This window comes from Drosophila miranda (assembly GCF_003369915.1).
Source record: "Drosophila miranda strain MSH22 chromosome Y unlocalized genomic scaffold, D.miranda_PacBio2.1 Contig_Y2_pilon, whole genome shotgun sequence".
Taxonomy (NCBI): Eukaryota; Metazoa; Arthropoda; class Insecta; order Diptera; family Drosophilidae; genus Drosophila; species Drosophila miranda.
The window spans coordinates 27,269,379-27,291,768 of NW_022881614.1; the positions used below are offsets into that span (position 1 = coordinate 27,269,379).

General features: G+C 47.1%; 1 long non-coding RNA gene across 1 annotated transcript; it reads left to right on the forward strand.

Annotated features, from left to right (window-relative positions):
- Positions 1–258: 258 nt before the first annotated feature.
- LOC117194146 lies at positions 259–17,734 on the forward strand. The gene is made up of 3 exons (XR_004474757.1): positions 259–334; positions 4,673–4,748; positions 17,550–17,734. It is a non-coding gene; the product is annotated as an uncharacterized LOC117194146 (long non-coding RNA).
- Positions 17,735–22,390: the final 4,656 nt, after the last annotated feature.

Genomic DNA, 22,390 nt, shown 5'->3' on the forward strand with positions numbered 1-22,390 from the left:
TCCACGCGCTTATTCATTCCATCTCTCTTTCGCACACACTGTTCCTCGTGCAGTGTGCGATATTTGGCGGAGCAGAGCGGGACAGCATCGGGTATAAATGTAGAGCCGCAGCCCTTGCCGCCGCTCGCAACGTTCCCACTCGTTATATTTGGTTTTATATTTGAATACTCATAAAATGCGCAACTAATTGATTTGTCGTGTATTTTTTCTATGCGGGCGGAACCCGAAAAGCAAGTTCAAATCGACAGAATGCAGGAACACGAACAGGACCAGTGACAGGGTTAAGCTTTTTGCTGAAATTGCATTTGGAAAGCCGCACGGCAAGTGAATGAAGGTGAGGTAGAGGCTCGAAATAAGAAATTTTAAGGAATGCTAGGAGGCCTGGCTGGAAGGGGTTGTGGGAGTGCTTGACCAGCGTCTAGACCAGGTCCTGCGATATCCTCTCCCAAGGGGATACAAAAAACCCCACAGCACAATGGCAAACAAAGAATGAAGAATGAAGCATAAGCCAAAAGCAAACAATGATTGAGGCAAAAGCCAGGGAGAGAGCTACGTGATAAACGCGACAATTTCTTGCTATAAAGAAATTTATCGACAATTGCATAAAAAACAAAAACAAATGAAAAGGGGGGACAGCGAATGGCGGCACACACGTCGCTCATCAGAAAATGGCCATAATAAATAAGCGTAATTATCACCTTTCCACTGCAGAGGGATCTTCTGCCACACACTATCTCGGCTCTGCTCTGCTCTACTCCTTTGCTAGCTCTTTCTCGCCTGAAGAGAGACTTTTGGCTTTAGGAGCATTAAAACAAATTTTATTACTTTAATTACTTTATTTACATTTCGCCAAATGGCAGACAGGAAGCAGACTCGGAGTCAGAGTCCTGTGACACGACATGCCAAAAAACACACAAAAAGTGGCGGAAGTCGACCTAAGGACGGGACAAAAGAACCAGAGGACGCGAAAATTACACCGGTTTCAGGGCACTTTTCCCACCCACCCCACCCCCACCCCTTGCTCCATGAAAGTGTAGGGAATTTCCCACGTGAGTATGTGTGAGAGAGAGAGAGAGCTGGTTGATGAGCAGCGACATGCAAAGCACCAGAGAACGAGAGAAGTCACATGCACAGCACACCACGGGATGCGTGTGGAGAGGGGTGTGGGGACGGGGGCGGAGGGGAGTAATGTGCCGTTGTAACGGTACATTATCGTAGTCATAATTTAATTAAAGCTTTACTGTACGTGTGCCTGAACGTGGCTAAGAGCAAGAGCGAGAAGGAGAAGCTAACAACATTCAAAGCTTTTGTGGCGGCTAATGGTAGAAACCAAGGGACAGAGACAGCCAATATGTTCAGGGAGAATTATTAGCATCGGATTGGGGTGTTTCGAAAAGAAACAAGCAGAAGAAACATACGCTTTCGCAGGAGGAACCCCCCCCACCCCCAACGATGTTTTGGATCCAGACTTCTGTGATATGTCACTGCTACAAAAATATTTCAAAACTTCGCCCCGCCCACTTCCGCCCCCACAAAGGACGAAAATCTGTGGCATCCACAATTTTAAAGATATGAGAAAACCAAAAAACGCAGAATCGTAGAGAATGACCATATCTTTTAGACTGCAGAATCTGAATTGGATCGTTTTATTATTATAGCCAGCATCAAGAAAACAATTTCATTTTTTCTCGCCCTGTCTCTCTCTAACACACACGTAGTATAGCCAGCTTTGCTTAGAGTAAAACATTAGCGCCTAGATCTCAGAGACTACAAAAGCTAGAGCAACCAAATTTGGTATCCACACTCCTAATATATCGGACCGAGACGAGTTTGTTTCAAAATTTCGCCACACCCCCTTCCGCCCCCGCAAAGGACGAAAATCTGGAATATTCACAAATCTCAAAGACTATTAACGCTAGAGTAACCAAATTTAGTATTCGCACTCCTGTTAGATTTCACTATAAAACGTACATCTCAAAATTTCGCCCCACCCCCTTCCGCCCCCACAAAGGACGAAAATCTGTTGCATCCACAATATTGCAGATTCGAGAAAACTAAAAGCGCAGAATCATAGATAACGACCATATCTATCAGATTGCTGAATCTGGATCAGATCAGATAATTTTTATAGCCAAAAGGAACAAATCAATTTGCAGTGGCTACGCAGCGCCCGACGTCACGCTCAGACTGATTTTCTGTCTCTCTCGCACGCACTCTTTGTCGTGTCGTTTAATATTAGCGGCGTCTGCCGGAGGAGAGCCATACTGACTTAGTATCGGGTATAACTGTAGAGTTGCGGTGTCCGCAGCAACTCACAACGTTCGTTTCTATCCCCCTCTATCCTTTGGGCAATTGTAATAACCCCCTTGTAACCCCAACTAAATCCAGCTTATGCCACAGATTTTTCCATAAATACGAAATTTCATTTAATTTCAAATTTCACTTGTCTATTTTCCTTGTCTGTAACTGAATCCCAGCCTATTGCTGAAGGGTTTTCCATAAATATAAAATTTCCAACTATACCTCTTCTCTCAACACACGATTTCCATCTTTCATGGGTAAAACTATCGCCACAAGTTTTTCCATAAATATATAATTTTATCTACACAATTCTCTCCTCAAGTTGGGATTTTCAATATTAAGAAACCATTTTTAAACACATTTGTATGAGGGTTGAGTGCCTTTCAATTTTCGATAAATTTCAATCAAGGTAAATTAATAAGTTTTTGATCAAATTAAGGACTTTTATTTCCTTAAGCTTTGCGGAAAAGCAAAAATGAGAGAACGAACTCCTTTACGAACTTTGATGTCCAGGCAGGAAGGAGAGGAGAGGAGATGCCACACGCATGTTGCAAACGCGTTTTAAATGCGCTCTTAAAGACCATTAAACCATGAATGCTATACCGCCAGTGGGGGGTGGCCCCATCGGTTTGTGGCAACATTTTTCAATTAACAATCATTTGGTGGCAGGGGCAGGGGCTTGCCTATTTGGGGCAGGGATTTCGAGACTGATTTTGACATCATCCAAATTGAAATGTAATTATTTTTGCCCTGTCCCGTACTTTGTGCTACCCCCCGCGCTGCTCCACGGACGCCTGTGTCTCCGGGACTGTTAATGATGCAGCCACAAAATGCCGTTTGCATATGCTGCCACACCCATGTGTGAGGCGCCCCCACACACACACACACACACGCAGACATCAAAGGCGCATTTGAAATGGGGAAACATATTTGAAAATTGCACGGCAATGAATTGGAAATTGGAAAAAGCCTTTCTCTATACTCTCTTTTAGACTGCAGAATCTGAATTGGATCGTATTATTATTATAGCCAGCATCAAGAAAACAATTTCATTTTTTCTCGCCCTGTCTCTCTCTAACACACACGTAGCATAGCCGGCTTTGCTTAGAGTAAAACATTAGCGCCTAGATCTTAGAGACTATAAAAGCTAGAGCAACCAAATTTGGTGTCCACACTCCTAATATATCGGACCGAGACGAGTTTGTTTCAAAATTTCGCCACACCCCCTTCCGCCCCGCAAAGGATGCAAATCTGGGGATATTCACAAATCTCAGAGACTATTAAGGCTAGAGTAACCAAATTTAGTATCCGCACTCCTGTTAGATCTCACTATAAAACGTATATCTCAAATTTTCGCCCCACCCCCTTCCGCCCCCACAAAGGACGAAAATCTGTTGCATCCACAATATTGCGAATACGAAAAAACTAAAAACGCAGAAACATAGATAATGATCATATCTATCAGATTACTGAATCTGGATCAGATCAGATAATTTTTATAGCCAAAAGGAACAAATCAATTTGCAGTGGCTACGCAGCGCCCGACGTCACGCTCAGACTGATTTTCTGTCTCTCTCGCTCGCACTCTTTGTCGTGTGATTCAATATTAGCGGCGTCTGCCGGAGGAGAGTCATACTGACTTAGTATCGGGTATAACTGTAGAGTTGCGGTGTCCGCAGCAACTCACAACGTTCCCCCTCGTTTTTTTTGCTGCCATTCGTTTTTGTGGCTTTTGGCAAATCATTGAAATCCGGTATTTGTTTGGCCTCTACTCACGTATCGAATAGTTGCATTTTGGGCATCCAAAACCGGGGCTTACCTGAAACGAAAAAGGCGAAAATGATTTTAATTGCTAACGAATATAAATCGATGATGGATTCATTCAGAGAAAGTACCTAAATGGATCAAAAGCCCAAGGGCTATATAAAATAAATACATACCGATTATTCAACGATTAGAAATCGAAAATCGGAATAAAAGGCGTTTGCCTTATGGCTACTATTTTGAGCAGCTGTAAAGCTAATGATTTTCATCAATTTTGAAAAATTCCAAGCCCCACTTCACGGGGCAGCCACTTCCACGTACTCGTATGCTGTCATAAATCAACTTGAAGCACACCCAAAGAGCATAACATGAGTGACCAACACTTGATTCAACAAGAACAACACACCCCTAATCCATAAGAGTTTTCATGTGGGTGTCGGGGTCACCATCTGTTCCCCTGTGGCCAGGTGTCGCCTCAAAGGGCACCTTTAAGCCCCTTCCCTCCCTCGTGATCCCACGACCGACAAAAATGCATTTAATTATCGCACCTAATTTCAATTAAAGTCAAACTTTATAAATATATTTTTTTTCTGGTCTTTTTTTCCAGTAACGAGCAAATAACTCAACGGAAAGGAGCCCGAAAGGCAGCACCCTTAGGGAGGAGCGCGTAATAATGCTGCCAGGTGAGTGCGCATTATTCATTACCACACACCCTGCCCTACACCCCCGAAGGCACCCCGAGAGGAGTGGTATTACCCGTATGACTGTAGAAGCGAGAGGATATCCCCTAGACACACCACACACTCCATCTCGCTTGGCCTTTTAAGTATTATTAATTGTATGCCATGTTTGTTGTGTGGCGCAGGACACACTCGTTTCGGGTTTTTGTGGCGAAGGCTCCATCTGACATTCCCTCTTTTCGGCTTGTAAATCTAATTTGAATTCGTATTCTCTGTTTCAAAATGTTGGGTCCATTTATGAAGCTACACATATGCCTTGAAAGGACGTTGATTGATGGCTCTGGTTCAGGAAATACTATTCAAACCTCCAGCAAACTTAACTCAAATCTGATCCACTCTCAACGTGTACTTTCAGCCACCTCCAGTCGCTGGTGTTTCCTCTATGACACGCCCAACTAAAAAACAAAAAGGTGACAGCAAACCGCCAGAAGGTAAAGAAAATCTTGAACTTTCACAGAACCCAAGGCAAGCAAAATTGCTGGAAAACCCCCAGAAGAAGAGGGAAAAGCCAAAGATTGAAAGATGGCAAGAAAGAAAGGTCTGTCTCGGGGACAAGGGGCAATGTGACTGCGATTTACTGGTTCAATTAGCTCTCGGGCAGGATGATGGTTTCGATGGCTGCCCCATAGCCCCAGGGCCGGTGGCGGATCGGGCACATAATTTTCAAAATTTATGCATGCAACCGAATGCCAACTGGAAATCTTTGGGGGCCGCAGCAGCCATAATTTGGACTTTTTATTGCAGATCCGAGCTGCTCGCTCAACGCTTACCGAATGCCACCATAAATTTCGATATCCAATGCTCACAATTAACAAACATTCTGTATACATCGACGGCACGATCCGTTCCCCCCTTTCATGTGTTGTGACAACTCCTAAGTGGATCGCCACAACTTTGTGGTCTTTGAATTGATGGGAACTTGTTTAAAGAGCCATCGTCGTCCCCTAATTTATGCAATCACCTGCTGACGCATCCGTATTTCCCCATAGAGATTGTGAGAGGCTGGCCTTTAGCCTGGATAATGTCTTCATTATATGTATATCGGAATAACAGAAGTGGAAATGGCACCTGTAGAGGGCAGAGTGGAGGTTTGTTGAGTCTCAGAGAGCAGAGAATGTTCTGCCAAGAGTATTCTCCCTTTCGCTCCATTAGATGCCCTTCAACACCTGGAATATATCATCGATGTCCGTTCATCTGTCCATCACACATTTAATTAGTTATGCAAACGGTTGTCCAGCTCTCCTGCTCTCATGGTTTGTCGCACGCAATAAATTATGCAATTTCGGATGCCAAAAAACGAAGATAAAGTCGTTGCGTGCCATTGCTCAATCATTATCAACAGACGAGGGGCAGCCTCCCGGCCAGCAGTAGACTGCGGGAAGAGGGAAGGGGGAAGGGGGGGGGGGGGATGATGATGGGAACTTTTATGCCCACTTTTATGCCACTCCGCGCTCTCCCGTTGTGTGTGTCTTGCCTTATAAATAAGTAAATACTTTAGTTTGTGCACAAAAGTTGACTTTTTTTATGTTGATGAACCTGGAATTATCACATGTTGTTTGATGGACTGCAGACACGCACAATGCGCTCTCCACAGATACAGATACATATATATTTATATACATAGTTCATTTCAAGTCAATTGTGGAGTCTGTCTGCCTGTCTCTCTCTTGAGTTGATAATCTCCCAGACACTTTGATGAAATGCTCCGCTCTCTCTCTCTCCCTATTCTATGGGAGGGGGGTCGCTGGCATTGATAAATCGTCACAAGTGACAAACAACAAAAGTACTGCCCTTTTGCCCTCCTTCTCCAGCCGCTAGATGTTGCCACAATGCCACAGTTCGGGGTGTTATCTCTGCCTCTCGCTCTCTGCGTGCCACTTGCTCTACATACTCGGACATTGATTAATTTCGTAGTTCATTTGTCAGCATTAATCAGTATTAACTTAAATGGACATCAACACGTCGGCCCTTGCTTAGAAGATGATGCTGTCTGTCCCCCACTGTCCCCCTGCTCTACTTTCTTTACTGTTTTTTCTGGTTTTCCTGTATTAATTACATTTCACTCATTGCCTAAGATCAAGTTCCTTTTTGAGGGATTATTGGGGCATGTAAAACTCAATTAATTGCCGGGATTGTGCAGATAATCAAGTAATTAGCTGGGCGTTGAGTCCAGGTCGAAGGTGGACGAAGAAGGACAGTAAAAAGATACAATCGTAGGCCAAGTGCTAGCCGCGATTCGTTAGGATTTGAGTGGAGTCGAACCCCAGACCTATAGAGATCTTCTTTTGGGATTTAATGGGACTCCCAACCAGAGACTCTCAACCCACTCTTTCAGGGCGACAATTGACTTTCTCTTTGCCCCTACCCCACCCCTAGGGTATCCAGGGTTGCTCCATTTCCACTGTTTGCTGGGGACTGTGTGCGGTATGTCTGTGCGTGATTCTTTGACGGTGCACAAAATGTGTGCCAATGCCTGCCCCCGCCCTCCCGCGCCCAGCGGATGAGAGGGCAAAGGCGAGCGCTGAAAGGGCGTTTATGGGTTAAACAGAGCAAACATTAGCAGCGATGGGGGCGGTGGCGGTGGCGGCGGCAGAGTTTCAAACTTCCCCCCTCGATCTGCCCCCGTCTCCCCCTGCACTGGGGCGTGAGTAATAGTCGCACAAACACAGAGCCCAACGGTACTGTACTGCAAATGCGGCGAATTCGAGTGGCGAGCGAGCACTGTACATAACGGTAAACATGCTAAGCGGTTTTCGTGCCTGCCTTTCACCAAAAAGGAAGAAGAAGAAGGCCGGAGGGGCCACCTCAGGGCAACCAAGTCAACGGTAAAAGTGTTTGCCCAAACCCCAACAGGAAGGAAAAGACTAAGAAAAAGGAGAAGGAGAGGAGAGGAGTGCAAGTGGAAGACAAGGATAAAAATGCAAACACTTGAACTAGTCCCCGCTTTGGGACTATCCTTATCCCTATCCATATCCCTATTCCTATCTCTGTTTTGTGGTTTAGGATACTAACTCTTGAGGGATCCCTCCCTTCTCTCTTCTCTTTGCCCAATTGACGGCTACTTGACGGCCCGCCCCTCGCTCGACCAGCCCGCCAAAGAGAGCAGAAAAGAGCAGAAGAGTGGGGACAAAGAGAGAAGCAAATGGAATTGTGTAAACACTGCCTCCTGCCAATCTGCGCCAGGGCCTGCGAAAATATTATTTTAGCGTGTGAAAAGTGTAAAGTGCTATAATGTATGAGAAATAAGTACGAGCAAGGACATTCCCTTGGACGTACCACCCTCCCCCTCGGCCGGATGACTTCCAGCGTACCACCCCCTGCCCACCACCCCCGGGAAACGTGTTGAGTTTCCTTCGACTCGAGAGCATGGCCCTCCTTCGAATGCTATTCCCCATTTTGTTTGATTTAAGCTGATCAAGTGTTGCACTTGCTTTTATGGCGAACATTTCTGCCACTGCTCCAGCTCCTGCCCTCAAGCCTCCCCTCTCCTGCTTCTTGGCCCTCTTCCATCGGTTTCTATTGTTTGCACTTCAGTTGTGTTAAGTGCAGGCGGCAGCTCTAAGGACTCTAAGCATACATATGTATGTACTTCTCTGGCAGACTGTTTGATTGGATCAACCTCGGAAATAAAAGGAAAGGTACTTTTCTGAAGCTCAGGAAATATTTTTTAAGTAAAGAAATGAAAGAATAATGTTTTCTTTGCGAGAGTTTTGAGGGTTACAATGGTATATAATGTAGATATATACATATATGTACATACTATATGTACCATCTGTAAGGTACATCTCATACAGGGGGGGGGGGGGGGGGGAGGAACGGAACCACACACACACACAGTGTAAGGACGCGATCCTGGGCTGGGGTACATATCTCAGTCTACTCCAGGGTCGAAATTACAGCAATACTTATAATTTGCCGGGACTCCGTATTTCGGACCGACGATGGGGGACGGGGCCGCAGTCCCGCGGACGGGAGCGATCGTAGCGTGGGACGGGGCAGTTGGTTTCACCGAGCGCCTTCAGGGCCCTACCGAACTCAGAATCAATACGGAGGTCTCCACTATGCGATAATACCGACAGGTGTCGCCGAGAGTACCTAGGCTATCGCCGGACAGTACTTACGGGACCCCGCCGGCCTGAGAGTTACTACGAAGCGGAAAGGGGGACTATGCTATGCGGGAATACCGACAACTATCGCCGAGACTACCTAGGCTATCGCCGGACGGTACTTACGGGACCCTGTCGGCCTAAGAATTACTACGACGCGGAAAGGGGAACTTTGCTATGCGGGAATATCGACAAGTATCACCGAGAGTACCTAGGCTATCGCCGGACGGTACTTACGGGACCCTGTCGGCCTAAGAATTACTACGACGCGGAAAGTGGAACTTTGCTATGCGGAAATACCGACAAGTATCGCCGAGAGTACCTAGGCTATCGCCGGACGGTACTTACGGGACCCTGTCGGCCTAAGAATTACTACGGGGGGGTCAGGGATATCGACAAGCATCGCCGAGGGTGCCTAGGCAATCGCCGGATAGCACTTACGGGACGCTGTCGAACTAAGAATTACTACGAGTACGAGAATACCGACGCGTATCGCCGAGAGCGCTTAGGCAATCGCCGGATAGCACTCACGGGTCACTATCGGGCTAAACATTACTGCGAAAATCTTTATAATACAGGGCAGGTATCGCCGAGAGGGCTTGGGCAATCGCCGGACAGCCCCTTCGGGACCCAGGGAATCAGGCGAGACACCAACAGGAGTCACCGGGGGCGCTTAGACGATCGTCGGATAGCGGCCTCGGGACCCTGCGGGGTCACAAACTACTGGAGGGAATCATGCGGAGGGAACAACGACAGGTATCACCGAGAACGCCTAGGCAATCGCCGGACAGCGGCCTCAGGACCCTGTCGGGCTACGAAGTACTGGATGGAATCACACGGACTCGGGCAAGAGGCGGGAGGAAAGGCAGAGAAGATGAAGCCCCGGGCCTCCAGGTTCCCTAGTGTATAGATTGTTGGAGGTCGTGCTATGTTTCTGTTATATTCGTTACATTTCACTTTATTCTTTCTTGGTTCCCTACCTATCGCACCGCTCAGCAGCCCGTATGCACGTCCAGAGACTCGCTTACCCCTGAACTCCCACGCTTGTACTCGTCGAAAGCCTCCTCTTCCCCGTGGGTGCAGCGTAGATGCAGGATCTCCTCTCCGTAAGTGTGGTATCGATGCAGGGTCTTCTCCCCGTAAGCGCAGCGTCGATGCCGGATCTTCCCCGTGTCACTGATAGCGTTGGAGTGGATCCGGGCCGCCACGTGTTTTTACTTTTTCCAAGCCACTCGAATTTTTCCGCGAACACGTCCGACTCCTACGACTGCTTCCAAACCGGCGTTCTGCTGGCTCTCCGATCCAGCGTCAGCGGGGGCGGCTAGCGTCGTCATCTTCCGCGGCGGCAGAGGGCTGGCGCCGTCGTTCGGCGTCTACGCTGCGCCGGTGACTTTCGTCTCTCTGTCTCGCTGCTGGCGCGTCGTTACTTCGCTTTAGTTTACCGCGTCTGTCTTCTGCCGTTGCTGCTGTGGGCTTACCGTTCCAGCGCTTCGTTGCTGCGTCGACGCTGGCGGCTTATCTTTTCGGCGTTTCTCGTCTTCGGCCGTCGCTGAATTGATGCTGTTGGCTACCGTTTCGGCTCTTGGTGTATTTCTCTCTCTCCTTGGCTTCCGCTGCGTTGTTGTTGTCGGGTTTTGTTTCTTGGTGTATTCCTCCCCGTTTTGGCGTCGGTGCCGTTAGGTTTCGGTTCTCGGTGTATTCACGCCGTTGCTGCGTCGATGCCGTTGGTTTTCGGTCCTCGGTGTATTCCTCTCTCGTTTTGGCTGCTGCTGCGTCGTTGTTGTTGGGTTTTTGCTCTCTCGGTGTATTCACGCCGTTGCTGCGTCGATGCCGTTGGTTTTCGGTCCTCGGTGTATTCCTCTCGTTTTGGCTGCTGCTGCGTCGTTGTTGTTGGGTTTGGTTCTCGGCGTATTCCTCGTCTCTCTTTGGCCGCTGCTGCGTCGTTGTTTTCGGGTTTCTGCTTTCTCGGTGTATTCACGCCGTTGCTGCGTCGATGCCGTTGGTTTTCGGTCCTCGGTGTATTCCTCTCTCGTTTTGGCTGCTGCTGACGCGTTGTTGTTGGGTTTTGGTTCTGAAAAGCCAGTGGCATCCGCCGTGATCGCGACTTTCCCCCCCCCCCCCTTTAAAGAAGATAATAAGCTACGTGGGGCTTAGAGACCCCTCGGGCCGTATAATGTATAAAATTAATGTCATGTAGCCTTCGTGGCCTTCCCCCTCCCTCCCCTTAACACTTAACCAGAATCGTAGAGAATGACCATATCTTTTAGACTGCAGAATCTGAATTCGATCGTTTTATTATTATAGCCAGCATCAAGAAAACAATTTCATTTTTTCTCGCCCTGTCTCTCTCTAACACACACGTAGTATAGCCAGCTTTGCTTAGAGTAAAACATTAGCGCCTAGATCTCAGAGACTACAAAAGCTAGAGCAACCAAATTTGGTATCCACACTCCTAATATATCGGACCGTGACGAGTTTTTTTCAAAATTTCGCCACACCCCCTTCCGCCCCCGCAAAGGACGAAAATCTGGGGATATTCACAAATCTCAAAGACTATTAACGCTAGAGTAACCAAATTTAGTATTCGCACTCCTGTTAGATTTCACTATAAAACGTATATCTCAAAATTTCGCCCCACCCCCTTCCGCCCCCACAAAGGACGAAAAGCTGTTGCATCCACAATATTGCAGATTCGAGAAAACTAAAAACGCAGAATCATAGATAACGACCATATCTATCAGATTGCTGAATCTGGATCAGATCAGATAATTTTTATAGCCAAAAGAAACAAATCAATTTGCAGTGGCTACGCAGCGCCCGACGTCACGCTCAGACTGATTTTCTGTCTCTCTTGCACGCACTCTTTGTCGTGTCGTTTAATATTAGCGGCGTCTGCCGGAGGAGAGCCATACTGACTTAGTATCGGGTATAACTGTAGAGTTGCGGTGTCCGCAGCAACTCACAACGTTCCCCCTCGTTTCTATCTGCTTTCACCTTTGGGCACTTGTAATAACCCCCTTGTAACCCCAACTAAATCCAGCTTATGCCACAGATTTTTCCATAAATACGAAATTTCATTTAATTTCAAATTTCACTTGTCTATTTTCCTTGTCTGTAACTGAATCCCAGCCTATTGCTGAAGGGTTTTCCATAAATATAAAATTTCCAACTATACCTCTTCTCTCAACACACGATTTCCATCTTTCATGGGTAAAACTATCGCCACAAGTTTTTCCATAAATATATAATTTTATCTACACAATTCTCTCCTCAAGTTGGGATTTTCAATATTAAGAACCCATTTTTATACATTTTGTATGAGGGTTGAGTGCCTTTCAATTTTCGATAAATTTCAATCAAGGTAAATTAATAAGTTTTTGATCAAATTAAGGACTTTTATTTCCTTAAGCTTTGCGGAAAAGCAAAAATGAGAGAACGAACTCCTTGACGAACTTTGATGTCCAGGCAGGAAGGAGAGGAGATGCCACACGCATGTTGCAAACGCGTTTTAAATGCGCTCTTAAAGACCATTAAACCATGGATGCTATACCGCCAGTGGGGGGTGGCCCCATCGGTTTGTGGCAAAAATTTTCAATTAACAATCATTTGGTGGCAGGGGCAGGGGCTTGCCTATTTGGGGCAGGGATTTCGAGACTGATTTTATCATCATCCAAATTGAAATGTAATTATTTTTTCCCTGTCCCGTACTTTGTGCTACCCCCCGCGCTACTCCACGGACGCCTGTGGCTCCGGGACTGTTAATGATGCAGCCACAAAATGCCGTTTGCAAATGCTGCCACACCCATGTGTGAGGCGCCCCCACACACACACACACACACGCAGGCATCAAAGGCGCATTTGAAATGGGGAAACATATTTGATAATTGCACGGCAAAGAAATGGAAATTGGAAAAAGCCTTTCTCTATACTCTCTTTTAGAAAGAACAAAACAATTTCATTTTTTCTCGCCCTGTCTCTCTCTAACACACACGTAGCATAGCCGGCTTTGCTTAGAGTAAAACATTAGCGCCTAGATCTCAGAGACTATAAAAGCTAGAGCAACCAAATTTGGTGTCCACACTCCTAATATATCGGACCGAGACGAGTTTGTTTCAAAATTTCGCCACACCCCCTTCCGCCCCCGCAAAGGATGCAAATCTGGGGATATTCACAAATCTCAGAGACTATTAAGGCTAGATTTACCAAATTTAGTATCCGCACTCCTGTCAGATCTCACTATAAAACGTATATCTCAAATTTTCGCCCCACCGCCTTCCGCCCCCACAAAGGACGAAAATCTGTTGCATCCACAATATTGCGAATACGAAAAAACTAAAAACGCAGAAACATAGATAATGATCATATCTATCAGATTACTGAATCTGGATCAGATCAGATAATTTTTATAGCCAAAAGGAACAAATCAATTTGCAGTGGCTACGCAGCGCCCGACGTCACGCTCAGACTGATTTTCTGTCTCTCTCGCTCGCACTCTTTGTCGTGTGATTCAATATTAGCGGCGTCTGCCGGAGGAGAGTCATACTGACTTAGTATCGGGTATAACTGTAGAGTTGCGGTGTCCGCAGCAACTCACAACGTTCCCCCTCGTTTTTTTTGCTGCCATTCGTTTTTGTGGCTTTTGGCAAATCATTGAAATCCGGTATTTGTTTGGCCTCTACTCACGTATCGAATAGTTGCATTTTGGGCATCCAAAACCGGGGCTTACCTGAAACGAAAGAGGCGAAAATGATTTTAATGGCTAACGAATATAAATCGATGATGGATTCATTCAGAGAAAGTCCCTAAATGGATCAAAAGCCCAAGGGCTATATAAAATAAATACATACCGATTATTCAACGATTAGAAATCGAAAATCGGAATAAAAGGCGTTTGCTTTATGGCGACTCAGCCGCTTATTTTGTTTGTTACTTATGTCTATGTCACTCATTTGTTTGTTAAAGCTTTGCGCTTGCTTGCCCTGCTAAACGCTCTCTGCCAGCTCGCTCTTCGCTATCTCCGCTTTGCGTCTGCCTACCGACTTCGGCCGAGCGAAGCTGCGCTTAGCGATCGGAGCGGCAATGTAAAGGGCAGGCAAGCCACACTTGCAATTTGGATGTCACGCATTAAAGAACATATCGTAATTTTATTTCTGCGCCGAGTTTTGTTTAATTCGAAATAATTAGTCGGCCGATTGGGGATAAAAAAACATTATCTCCACATAAAATTTGGTGACCCCGACGTGATCTCTGAGTTGCAGTGTCAATTAATAATCATTCGCGATCGACATTCGTTAGCCCTAGCCAATTTTCGGCGGTTAAGCACAATTCGGTGCTAAAACACACTTACATACACCTACATACACGCATTGCTGGCTATTAATTTCTCTGTCGCGACAATTCGGTCAGTGCAGTGCGGTAGGCAGTGCAGCGAACTCACTAATACACACAAGCGGAGTACAAAGCGGAATCGGACAGCTCGCACAGCCGCACAGCTAAAGGCATTAGCTGTAATCCCTTTGCTTTCGGTTCCCACGTTTATACGTTTACAGGGTGTCTTTTTCGGTCGTGCTGAGAGACTCTTTTAAAACCTCAACATGGCAGCACCTGAGCCTACCAATGTCGCGAACGCAGCAATGCCGAGTGATTTCTACAAGCACAAGGCCGAGTTCATCGCGCGCCAACTAAAGGCCATGGATCGCTTTCTTACCAAGGAAGAGCTTGCCGAGTTAGATGAGGCAGAACTTCAAGCTCGCTTAGAGCAAATCGAGCGAATGAATGCGGATTTCGATGCCGCTCAAACGAGCCTTGAAAGGCTGGATTTCCTGCAGTTAGCCCATGATGCCCGGCTGGACTTTTCGAATGTTTATGTCAAGGTTAGGTCCAGGCTGTCGCGGGAGTTGATGGCTGCTCGCACGGTAAATGTTGCCAATTCAACGGCTCGGCATACTCTCGAGGGGAATTCGTCGTTGTTCGCCTATAATAGTATAGGCCGTTCTCGAATGCCCGAGTTGCAGCTTCCGCGATTCGGTGGGAACTACATGGATTGGCCAGAATTCCACTCGATGTTCTCGACAATGGTGCACAAAGACCATCGTATACCAATCATCGAAAAATTCCAATATCTTCGTGGATGTCTAGATGGTGCTGCGCTGGATACGATTAGTTCCTTGGAACTTTCTGAGGAGAATTACGACAAGGCGTTGAATTTACTAATGTTGCGATTCGATAATAAACTGTTACATTTTCAGGCACACGTCAAGGCTATTTTCGGGCTGCAAGGGGTGGAGAAGGGCTCGGCTATCGGCTTGCGCGCGCTCAGCGACAAAATCAATTCGCACTTGCGTGCACTTCAGACCTTGGCGACCCAGCAGGAGATATCCGATGGGTTGCTGATCTTCATCATAGGCACGAAACTGGACCACAAAACAAAGGAGAAATGGGAAGAGAACTTGCCGACGTCAGGATTGCCTCGGTGGTCAAGCATGGCCTCATTTCTGGAAGCGAGATGTCGGATGCTGGAGAATTTGGGATCAGCCATGGCAACAAGTCCTAGTCAACAGGTGGGAGAAGACAAACCTGTCACCCTTATCACCTCCAGTAACGACCATCCTAACCCCATATGTAACCATTGCAATTCCTCCGAGCATTACATATCTAGATGTCAGGCATTCCTGAATCTCTCTGCGTTTGAACGATACAAAGAAGCAAAGAAGAGCCGCTTGTGTTTGAACTGCCTCAACAAAGGCCATGAATTGCAGAGTTGCAGGTCAGGACTTTGCAGGCATTGCCAGGCCAAACATCACACGCTACTCCCCATTCCATCGGGAACTGGTGCTTCATCTTCCTCTTCACCGGCCGAGGAATCGATCCAGCAAGAGGCCGCGACTGTGCTTCTAGCAAGCGGGTGTTCCAGTCCTCCCCCTCGATCCAGAAATCTCAGCCTAGCCAGAACGTGTTGCTACCTACTGCCCTCGTCCATGTAACAGATCGTTATGGAGCACTTATCCCATGTCGTGCCATTTTGGATTCTGCATCACAGGCAAACTTTGTAACATCTAGACTTGCTGATCAGTTGCAGTTGGATCATCGCTCGTCTTATGTTCACATTTCTGGAATCGGAGATTCCATTCTACCTTCGAGCAAGTCTGTACATATAGTTATACAATCCCAGGACGCAAGCTATCGAGCTTCCTTCGCTGCAATTGTCACCAACTCAATTACGGAAATGCAGCCTAACTTCGGCGTAGACGCAAAGGATTGGCCAATGCCGAATAATCTAAAACTAGCTGATCCTAATTTCTCCAAGCCCCAACGTATCGATCTGTTGATAGGTTCTGGTTTGTTCTTCGATTTAATGTGCGTCGGACAGATTCGACTATCAGCCCAATTGCCAACATTGCAGGAGACAAAACTTGGTTGGATAGTATCAGGAAGCATTGATAGCTCGGAGAATAAGCGTGCAGCTTTAGCCGCTTTTGAAAATTCCTCGTGCATCTCTATTGACGATTTTCGACCCACAACGCTGGAGTACCAAAACTTAGAGCAGCAATGCAGGAAGCAGCTGCTCGAGTGCCAGGTGCAAGTGGAAAAACTGCGATCGGAGAATCAGGAACTGCAGCGCGAACTTTTCCATATATTAAAAACCTACATATCCACGCTAAATGAAATTCAACTTTCAACAATTTCTACATTGCCAAATTTCCTGCCATTCTATACAATTACAGAGGTTCCCGATGATCAAGACGTAATCACGACAAGCCGCCTTCGTAAAGATGCGCCGATTGCTGCGTTCGACGATCATCCCAGCGTAGCCGCCAGCTGCGCCCAAGCAAGCATCTTCAAGAGGGCCGTTGGAAAAATAGCGGTTCTGCCCCTTCAGGATGGATCTGTTGAAAGCCTTTGCCTTCCAACGGGGGGTGAATGTTCGGAGCAGAACCCAGCCGATTAGCTGCTTGCCAAATAGCACCTAATTCTTGGCCCTCAGCCGCTTATTTTGTTTGTCCTATGTCTATGTCACTCATTTGTTTGTTAAAGCTTTGCGCTTGCTTGCCCTGCAAAACGCTCTCTGCCAGCTCGCTCTTCGCTATCTCCGCTTTGCGTCTGCCTACCGACGTCGGCCGAGCGATCGGAGCGGCAATGTAAAGGGCAGGCAAGCCACACTTGCAATTTGGATGTCACGCATTAAAGAACATATCGTAATTTTATTTCTGCGCCGAGTTTGGTTTAATTCGAAATAATTAGTCGGCCGATTGGGGATAAAAAACATTATCTCCACAGCTACTATTTTGAGCAGCTGTAAAGCTCATGATTTTCATCAATTTTGAAAAATTCCAAGCCCCACTTCACGGGGCAGCCACTTCCACGTACTCGTATGCTGTCATAAATCAACTTGAAGCACACCCAAAGAGCATAACATGAGTGAAGAAGAACAACACACCCCTAATCCATAAGAGTTTTCATTTGGGTGTCGGGGTCACCATCTGTTCCCCTGTGGCCAGGTGTCGCCTCAAAGGGCACCTTTAAGCCCCTTCCCTCCCTCGTGATCCCATGACCGACAAAAATGCATTTAATTATCGCACCTAATTTCAATTAAAGTCAAACTTTATAAATATATTTTTTTTCTGGTCTTTTTTTCCAGTAACGAGCAAATAACTCAACGGAAAAGAGCCCGAAAGGCAGCACCCTTAGGGAGGAGCGCGTAATAATGCTGCCAGGTGAGTGCGCATTATTCATTACCACACACCCTGCCCTACACCCCCGAAGGCACCCTGAGAGGAGTGGTATTACCCGTATGACTGTAGAAGCGAGAGGATATCCCCTAGACACACCACACACTCCATCTCGCTTGGCCTTTTAAGTATTATTAATTGTATGCCATGTTTGTTGTGTGGCGCAGGACTCACTCGTTTCGGGTTTTTGTGGCGAAGGCTCCATCTGACATTCCCTCTTTTCGGCTTGTAAATCTAATTTGAATTCGTATTCTCTGTTTCAAAATGTTGGGTACATTTCTGAAGCTACACATATGCCTTGAAAGGACGTTGATTGATGGCTCTGGTTCAGGAAATACTATTCAACCATCCAGCAAACTTAACTCAAATCTGATCCACTCTCAACGTGTACTTTCAGCCACCTCCAGTCGCTGGTGTTTCCTCTGTGACACGCCCAACTAATAAACAAAAAGGTGACAGCAAACCGCCAGAAGGTAAAGAAAATCTTGAGCTTTCACAGAACCCAAGGCAAGCAAAATTGCTGTAAAACCCCCAGAAGAAGAGGGAAAAGCCAAAGATTGAAAGATGGCAAGAAAGAAAGGTCTGTCTCGGGGACAAGGGGCAATGTGACTGCGATTTACTGGTTCAATTAGCTCTCGGGCAGGATGATGGTTTCGATGGCTGCCCATAGCCTCAGGGCCGGTGGCGGATCGGGCACATAATTTGCAAAATTTATGCATGCAACCGAATGCTAACTGGAAATCTTTGGGGGCCGCAGCAGCCATAATTTGGACTTTTTATTGCAGATCCGAGCTGCTCGCTCAACGCTTACCGAATGCCACCATAAATTTCGATATCCAATGGTCACAATTAACAAACATTCTGTATACATCGACGGCACGATCCGTTCCCCCCTTTCATGTGTTGTGACAACTCCTAAGTGGATCGCCACAACTTTGTGGTCTTTGAATTGATGGGAACTTGTTTAAAGAGCCATCGTCGTCCCCTAATTTATGCAATCACCTGCTGACGCATCCGTATTTCCCCATAGAGATTGTGAGAGGCTGGCCTTTAGCCTGGATAATGTCTTCATTATATGTATATCGGAATAACAGAAGTGGAAATGGCACCTGTAGAGGGCAGAGTGGAGGTTTGTTGAGTCTCAGAGAGCAGAGAATGTTCTGCCAAGAGTATTCTCCCTTTCGCTCCATTAGATGCCCTTCAACACCTGGAATATATCATCGATGTCCGTTCATCTGTCCATCACACATTTAATTAGTTATGCAAACGGTTGTCCAGCTCTCCTGCTCTCATGGTTTGTCGCACGCAATAAATTATGCAATTTCGGATGCCAAAAAACGTGAAGATAAAGTCGTTGCGTGCCATTGCTCAATCATTATCAACAGACGAGGGGCAGCCTCCCGGCCAGCAGTAGACTGCGGGAAGGGGGAAGGGGGAAGGGGGGGGGGGATGATGATGGGAACTTTTATGCCCACTTTTATGCCACTCCGCGCTCTCCCTTTGTGTGTGTCTTGCCTTATAAATAAGTAAATACTTTAGTTTGTGCACAAAAGTTGACTTTTTTTATGTTGATAAACCTGGAATTATCACATGTTGTTTGATGGACTGCAGACACGCACAATGCGCTCTCCACAGATACAGATACATATATATTTATATACATAGTTCATTTCAAGTCAATTGTGGAGTCTGTCTGCCTGTCTCTCTCTTGAGTTGATAATCTGCCAGACACTTTGATGAAATGCTCCGCTCTCTCTCTCTCCCTATTCTATGGGAGGGGGGTCGCTGGCATTGATAAATCGTCACAAGTGACAAACAACAAAAGTACTGCCCTTTTGCCCTCCTTCTCCAGCCGCTAGATGTTGCCACAATGCCACAGTTCGGGGTGTTATCTCTGCCTCTCGCTCTCTGCGTGCCACTTGCTCTACATACTCGGACATTGATTAATTTCGTAGTTCATTTGTCAGCATTAATCAGTATTAACTTAAATGGACATCAACACGTCGGCCCTTGCTTAGAAGATGATGCTGTCTGTCCCCCACTGTCCCCCTGCTCTACTTTCTTTACTGTTTTTTCTGGTTTTCCTGTATTAATTACATTTCACTCATTGCCTAAGATCAAGTTCCTTTTTGAGGGATTATTGGGGCATGTAAAACTCAATTAATTGCCGGGATTGTGCAGATAATCAAGTAATTAGCTGGGCGTTGAGTCCAGGTCGAAGGTGGACGAAGAAGGACAGTAAAAAGATACAATCGTAGGCCAAGTGCTAGCCGCGATTCGTTAGGATTTGAGTGGAGTCGATCCCCAGACCTATAGAGATCTTCTTTTGGGATTTAATGGGACTCCCAACAAGAGACTCTCAACCCACTCTTTCAGGGCGACAATTGACTTTCTCTTTGCCCCTACCCCACCCCTAGGGTATCCAGGGTTGCTCCATTTCCACTGTTTGCTGGGGACTGTGTGCGGTATGTCTGTGCGTGATTCTTTGACGGTGCACAAAATGTGTGCCAATGCCTGCCCCCGCCCTCCCGCGCCCAGCGGATGAGAGGGCAAAGGCGAGCGCTGAAAGGGCGTTTATGGGTTAAACAGAGCAAACATTAGCAGCGATGGGGGGCGGTGGCGGTGGCGGCGGCAGAGTTTCAAACTTCCCCCCTCGATCTGCCCCCGTCTCCCCCTGCACTGGGGCGTGAGTAATAGTCGCACAAACACAGAGCCCAACGGTACTGTACTGCAAATGCGGCGAATTCGAGTGGCGAGCGAGCACTGTACATAACGGTAAACATGCTAAGCGGTTTTCGTGCCTGCCTTTCACCAAAAAGGAAGAAGAAGAAGGCAGGAGGGGCCACCTCAGGGCAACCAAGTCAACGGTAAAAGTGTTTGCCCAAACCCCAACAGGAAGGAAAAGACTAAGAAAAAGGAGAAGGAGAGGAGAGGAGTGCAAGTGGAAGACAAGGATAAAAATGCAAACACTTGAACTAGTCCCCGCTTTGGGACTATCCTTATCCCTATCCATATCCCTATTCCTATCTCTGTTTTGTGGTTTAGGATACTAACTCTTGAGGGATCCCTCCCTTCTCTCTTCTCTTTGCCCAATTGACGGCTACTTGACGGCCCGCCCCTCGCTCGACCAGCCCGCCAAAGAGAGCAGAAAAGAGCAGAAGAGTGGGGACAAAGAGAGAAGCAAATGGAATTGTGTAAACACTGCCTCCTGCCAATCTGCGCCAGGGCCTGCGAAAATATTATTTTAGCGTGTGAAAAGTGTAAAGTGCTATAATGTATGAGAAATAAGTACGAGCAAGGACATTCCCTTGGACGTACCACCCTCCCCCTCGGCCGGATGACTTCCAGCGTACCACCCCCTGCCCACCACCCCCCGGGAAACGTGTTGAGTTTCCTTCGACTCGAGAGCATGGCCCTCCTTCGAATGCTATTCCCCATTTTGTTTGATTTAAGCTGATCAAGTGTTGCACTTGCTTTTATGGCGAACATTTCTGCCACTGCTCCAGCTCCTGCCCTCAAGCCTCCCCTCTCCTGCTTCTTGGCCCTCTTCCATCGGTTTCTATTGTTTGCACTTCAGTTGTGTTAAGTGCAGGCGGCAGCTCTAAGGACTCTAAGCATACATATGTATGTACTTCTCTGGCAGACTGTTTGATTGGATCAACCTCGGAAATAAAAGGAAAGGTACTTTTTTGAAGCTCAGGAAATATTTTTTAAGTAAAGAAATGAAAGAATAATGTTTTCTTTGCGAGAGTTTTGAGGGTTACAATGGTATATAATGTAGATATATACATATATGTACATACTATATGTACCATCTGTAAGGTACATCTCATACAGGGGGGGGGGAGGAACGGAACCACACACACACACAGTGTAAGGACGCGATCCTGGGCTGGGGTACATATCTCAGTCTACTCCAGGGTCGAAATTACAGCAATACTTATAATTTGCCGGGACTCCGTATTTCGGACCGACGATGGGGGACGGGGCCGCAGTCCCGCGGACGGGAGCGATCGTAGCGTGGGACGGGGCAGTTGGTTTCACCGAGAACACTCCGGTTATCGCCGAATAGCGCCTTCAGGGCCCTACCGAACTCAGAATCAGGCGACAGGTGTCGCCGAGAGTACCAAGGCTATCGCCGGACAGTACTTACGGGACCCCGCCGGCCTGAGAGTTACTACGAAGCGGAAAGGGGGACTATGCTATGCGGGAATACCGACAAGTATCGCCGAGAGTACCTAGGCTATCGCCGGATGGTACTTACGGGACCCTGTCGGCCTAAAAATTACTACGAAGCGGAAAGGGGGACTATGCTATGCGGGAATACCGACAAGTATCGCCGAGAGTACCTAGGCTATCGCCGGACGGTACTTACGGGACCCTGTCGGCCTAAGAATTACTACGACGCGGAAAGGGGAACTTTGCTATGCGGGAATACCGACAAGTATCGCCAAGAGTACCTAGGCTATCGCCGGACGGTACTTACGGGACCCTGTCGGCCTAAGAATTACTACGACGCGGAAAGGGGAACTTTGCTATGCGGAAATACCGACAAGTATCGCCGAGAGTACCTAGGCTATCGCCGGACGGTACTTACGGGACCCTGTCGGCCTAAGAATTACTACGGGGGGGGTCAGGGATATCGACAAGCATCGCCGAGGGTGCCTAGGCAATCGCCGGATAGCACTTTCGGGACGCTGTCGAACTAAGAATTACTACGAGGGTCGGTGGTACCGGCAAGCATCGCCGA